The 5497-nt window shown below is 37.7% G+C and overlaps 1 long non-coding RNA gene across 1 annotated transcript; it reads right to left on the bottom strand.

Moving 5' to 3' along the window:
- Positions 1-300: 300 nt before the first annotated feature.
- LOC129641816 (uncharacterized) lies at positions 301-5114 on the bottom strand. The gene is made up of 3 exons (XR_008709467.1): positions 5055-5114; positions 1408-1456; positions 301-492 (listed from the first exon to the last, which is right to left on the bottom strand). It is a non-coding gene; the product is annotated as an uncharacterized LOC129641816 (long non-coding RNA).
- Between the last annotated feature and the right edge of the window lie 383 nt (positions 5115-5497).

The following is a 5497-nucleotide window of genomic DNA, read 5'->3' as shown; positions in this document are numbered from 1 at the left end:
ATTAGTCTTTCCACTGGAGATTAGAATCAATCTCTCTAATTCAGATATCTTTAGGATTACATTATATTTCTAAATTAATTAATGGAGAATTATCTGTATAATGTGGAGTCTTCCTATCCTAGGATATGTTATGTTTTCCATTTGCTAAATGATTCTTTTGTGTTCTTCAGTAGTGCTTTAAAGTTGACTTCATGTAAGTCTACACTGTTTTAAATTAATTAATTTATTTTTGGCTGCACTGGGTCTTTGTTGCTGTGCACAAGCTTTCTCTAGCTGGGGCCAGCGGGGCTATCTTCACTGTGGTACGTGGGCTTCTCATTGCAGTGGCCTCACGTGTTGAGGAGTCCAGGCTCTAGGCACACAGGCTCACAGCTCTAGAGCACAGGCTCGGTAGCAGTGGCACGTGGATTTAGTCGCTCCGTGGCATGTGTAGTCTTCCTGGATCAGCAATCAAACCCGTGTCCCCTGTGTTGGCAGGCACATTCTCATCCACTGTAACACCAGGCAAGTCCAAGTTTACACGTTTGTGTGTGTGAATTTGTCCCCAGAATCTAACCTCTTCTCACCATATCCACTCCTACTGCCCTCATCTGGACCACCGTCATCTCTCCCCTGGGTTACTTTGTCTAATCTTATCATCTGATTTCCCTTCTTCAACTCATAGCCACTCAACAGTCCATTCTCAATACAGCAGCTAAAGACCCATCAGAACACAAATGGATCATATCAGCATCTCTGCTCAAAGCCCCACAGAGGTCCAGTTTTCACTCAGAGTAAAAACCAAAGAACTCATAAGGGCCTGTGTAGCCCTTTATAAACTGGCCACCCAGTCTTCCACCTCTTTGGCCCATTACCTCTCTGACCTCAGGCTTTATTTCCTATTTCTCATCCCATGCTCACTCTACTCTAGCCACTGTGGCCCCTTGCTGCACTTTGAACATGCCATGCACGGTCCCTTCTAGGATATTCCTACTGACTGTTCTGCCTAGAATAGGTTTTACTCAAAATATAGATGGCAGATTCTCTTACCTCCTCCTAGTCTGTATAGATTTTATGTCCTCAGTAAAGCCTATTCTGACACCCGGGTTTAAAAGTTCACCCTATTCACGCACCTTATGTTAGAAGTTTTATTGCCCTTACTCTGCTCCTGTAGCACATACAACATTCTATTACACTATATCATTAAATACTACAACATCATAACACTATATCACAAAAATCATCTAATATTTAGAATAGTTCTTGGCATTTAACAGGCACCTAGTAAGTATTTGTTGGGGCTTCCCATGTGGCTCAGTGGTAAACAATCTATCTGCCAATGCCGAAGATACAGGAAATGTGGGTTCGATCCCTGGGTTGGGAAGATCCCCTGGAGGAGAAAGTGGCAACCCACACCAGTATTCTTACCTGGAAAATCCCGTGGACAGAGGAACCTGTTGGCCTACAGTCCATGGGGCTGAAAATAGTCAAATATGACTGAGTGACTGAGGACACGAGCACAAGTATTTGTTGTGTGAATCAATCGATTAATGGTAGACTTTTCTTCATGGCCCTTATTTTGTCCAAGGGAAACAATGATGCATTCTTGACGCTGGTGGTCCAGGTCATTCTCAGTACAGCCTCTTTGCTTGGTGGACCACATCACTTAACTTTTGATTGCTGAGACTCCACCTCATATCAACCCACTGTGTTCAACAAACAGCTATGGAGGCCACCAACTTCCGAGGGGTCCCCGTGAAGTGCCTCTCACCTGACTTCAGATGAAGGGTGTGTACCTCACCCTTCTGAAAATGATAGAGGCAGGGGAGACTCTCACTGGCACTTATTAGGAAGAAAACTCTTCTCTAATCTCCATTTTCTCTCTTGACATTTCCATCCTCTTTAAGGACTAGACCTGTGAGCAAGCACGGAGCTCATGTCTGGGCTCAGATGGCTTCTTGCAAGCCCTGTGCCACTGGCATCAGTGCCTCTTGTTAAAATGTGAGAGCATGTCTGCCTTTTCTAAACTGGGGAACAAGACTTTTATTTTAATATCTTGTTACATATGATTTTATAAAAATATAGAATATTGTTCTGTGTCTTTTAAACTTACAGTGAATGGTTTCATAGCATATATAACACTCTGAAGTTTGATTTCTCAATCAAAAGTATGCTTTGAAGAGCTATCCACATTGATACATAAAGCCCTAGTCCATTCATTTTAATAGTTGTCTAGTATTCCACAGTTTACTTTTCTGTCCTTCTAGTCCTAAACATTTGAGTTGTTTTCAACCTTTTATTATTACCAACTGCAATAACATCCTTCCACATGTTCCCTTGGGCATATGTAAAATAATATATCCAGGATATACACCTACAAGTGAATTTGTTGAGTATGCACACTTTCAATTTTAAGAACTATTGCAAAATTGCTCTCCAAATTACACTCCCACAAACAAAATACTAGAATTCCCTTTTCTCTAAATCATCACTTCCTTGCCAATGCTGGTTATGGTCACGATTCTTAATTTTTACCAATTTTCCTCTTTAGAGAAAATTGACTACTAATATTCTTTGATGATTTTCTTGTAATATTTTGTCTTTTTTACTTTTTATATGTAATATAGATTATTCTGGATGATACTCTTTTATCTGTCACATGTGTTAAAATACAGTACCTTTGTTCCTTCTACTTTCTCACTTATATTTTAATTTTACTGTGACTTTCTAAAACTTGAATAGTCAAACTTAATACTTTTTTTGTTTCAACTTAGGTCTTTGCTGTCTTGTTTGAGAAATTATTCCCTATTCTGAGATCATAAAACATTCTCTGATATTTTCTTCTAATTTTGTAATGTTTTTTCAGATTATAGTTATTAATCCATCAGGAGATTATGTTCACATATAATGTGAGGTAGTGATCTTGTTTTACTTTTTTTTAACATGAAACAAGTTTTTCCAGTGCAATGGTTATTTATTAATGTTATCCCATCTCTCTGATTTATCTGATTTTTTTCTCCTCCATTATATACCGGGGGCCCATACATGGTTGTTTCACTCCTCAGCTGTCATTTCTGTTCTGATGATCTATTTGTCATATCTTACCTTAGTTACTGTAGATTTATAGCTAATTTGGATGTTAGGTAGCTTAAGTGTGTACCCTTTGTTTTTATTTGAGAACAGTTTTAGCTATTGACTATTCTTGATTATTTTTTATCTCATGAAAAATAGAACTTTTAAAGTTTCATGAAAAATCCAATTCACATTTTGTTGACACAGAAATGAATTTATAGATGACAAGTTTTCTACAATGTACTGCTTTTAGTCACATTTTGAAATGTAGCACTATTTTTTATTCAATGTTAACTTTTAGTTTTTATATTTGTCCTCCTTCACACTTAAGTTTTTCAGAAATATATTTCTCCTCTAAAAGTAGGACAGCTGTTGTTGCTTTCAACTGTCTTTTTATTGTTGTTTTCTAATTTAATTATTTATATGTGATAAGATAATATGGACCATATGAATAGATTCTCTGGAATTTGTTGAGACTCTTCTCATGACCTAGCATGTTATCAATTTTTATAAACATTCAATAGGATCTTTAAAAGAATGCATTCTTGGTCTGTTGGGAACAAGATTCCATATTTACTATTAGATCGAGATTTTAAGTTATGCCTTGCAAATCTTCTACATTTTTACCAACTTTCTTTTGTTTTCTTGATCTATCAATTTCTGAGAGAAATGTATTAGAATCTCCCACTATGATTTTGGATTAGTCTTTCTCTTTGTAATTCTCTTAAAGTTTGTTTTATGTATTTTGAGACTAGGTCATTAGGAATAGAAAGCTTATGATTTATATATCTTCTTGGTTGATTGTTAAATTTCCCCTTCACTTTCAAAGATCCACAGTTCCCAAAAAGTATTTGTTTTTGAGGTACATAAATCACAAAATACTCCAAACTGCATGTGTTAGTACCATTGATCTACTTCTCACTTGGGTCATTCTGTGTAGCATGCTCCAAGTGGAGTAGAAATAAAAATGTATTTATGTATCCCATAAAAAAGTATCCTATAGAAAGAAGATCAATGATTCTCCTGAAAAAGTGCCAGGGAATACGGCTAACTTTAAATAAAATATTTTCTTCTATTGTCCCCGGTCCATGCTGGTCTCACCAGCCTCCTCACTGTCCTCCAAATGGCTAATGCTTCTTGCAGTGTTTGCCCTCCTCCTGTACACCAGGGCACATGGTCCCCGTCTGTCAAGACCTCATGCATGTCCCATTTAGTGTCTCTTTGGGCTTTCCCCATGGCTCAGTAGTGAAGAATCCACCTGCAATGCAGGAAATACGGGAGACACAGGCTCAATCCCTGGGTAAGGAAGATCCCCTGGAGTAGGGTGTGACAACTCACTCCAGTATTCTTGCCTGGAGAATCCCATGGGCAGAGGAGCCTGGTGGGCTAGAGTCCATCGGGTCACAAAGAGTCAGACACAACTAAAGCACGCACGCATATTTTGTATGGGTGAAAGCTCTGAAACCACACTTCAGTACTCAGTTCCTATGTGATTACAGAGAGATTAAGAAATACGTCTACCTCTTCTCTGTGTCTTTGTTTTTACATAGATTAAATGAGGATAATGCTGGTCTCAGAGATTTGTTTCAATGATTGATTTTTTTAAAATGTGATATTCCTTGAACTTAGTTATTTCTTCCTTTTCATTTCTTCAGTGTTTTACCTGAAGAACCCAGTGCCCTGAGATTCTTTACTTGCTCGTGTTTGAACATGGTTCATTAAACATTTGTCTTTAACTCTGGGAAAAAAAAAAAAAAAGCCCTCTCATCTCAAATTAGTTAGAACCACAAAGTTTAGTACACTATCAGCCTCTATCTTTACATCCAAGTGAATTTTATTTCTCTCTGAGGAATTCATTCTAGACTGAGAAAAGTCTCACGAAGGCAGGGAATATTTCCTATGTCTCTTTATATCCCCTATAGAGCTTGAAGAACATTGAGTCCATAGTTGGAGAGACTTAGAAAATAGTTGCTTGTTGACGGAAGGAATAAAATGAAATTTACCTAATTCTTCTCTTGATCAACTTTTGGTGGAGATTATAGCTGGCGGAGGAAACCATGAAACTAGAGAAAATAAAAGGGCCTGGACAATTAGACCTTTTTCCATAGTTGGGTTCCTGTACCCAAGTCTCACTAACAAGGAGAGAAATAAAAGAAGATCAAATACATGCCCATAGCTTCTAATACTAAATTTTCTAGGAAAAAGTCAAAATTTTTATTCACTAAGTTTGACTTTGAAGGTGAGAATTTGAATGATTTATTTCAAAAATCAAACCAATTGTGTACTAAACTTTGCTATTTTTGGAAAATATTGTAACAGGCACAACTTTCCTGATTACAAAGAGAAGGCAGTGCAGACATGTGGAGCTGTGAGCCTCTCTGTATCACCTCTCTACCCATAGAGATTAGCAAACAGCCTGAAACGAGGGACGCTCCAAGGGGACGTT

This window comes from Bubalus kerabau, chromosome 1 (genome assembly GCF_029407905.1).
Source record: "Bubalus kerabau isolate K-KA32 ecotype Philippines breed swamp buffalo chromosome 1, PCC_UOA_SB_1v2, whole genome shotgun sequence".
NCBI classification, from domain to species: domain Eukaryota; kingdom Metazoa; phylum Chordata; class Mammalia; order Artiodactyla; family Bovidae; genus Bubalus; species Bubalus kerabau.
Note: the sequence above shows the minus strand (reverse complement) of the source record. Positions and strands in the feature narration are given on the sequence as shown.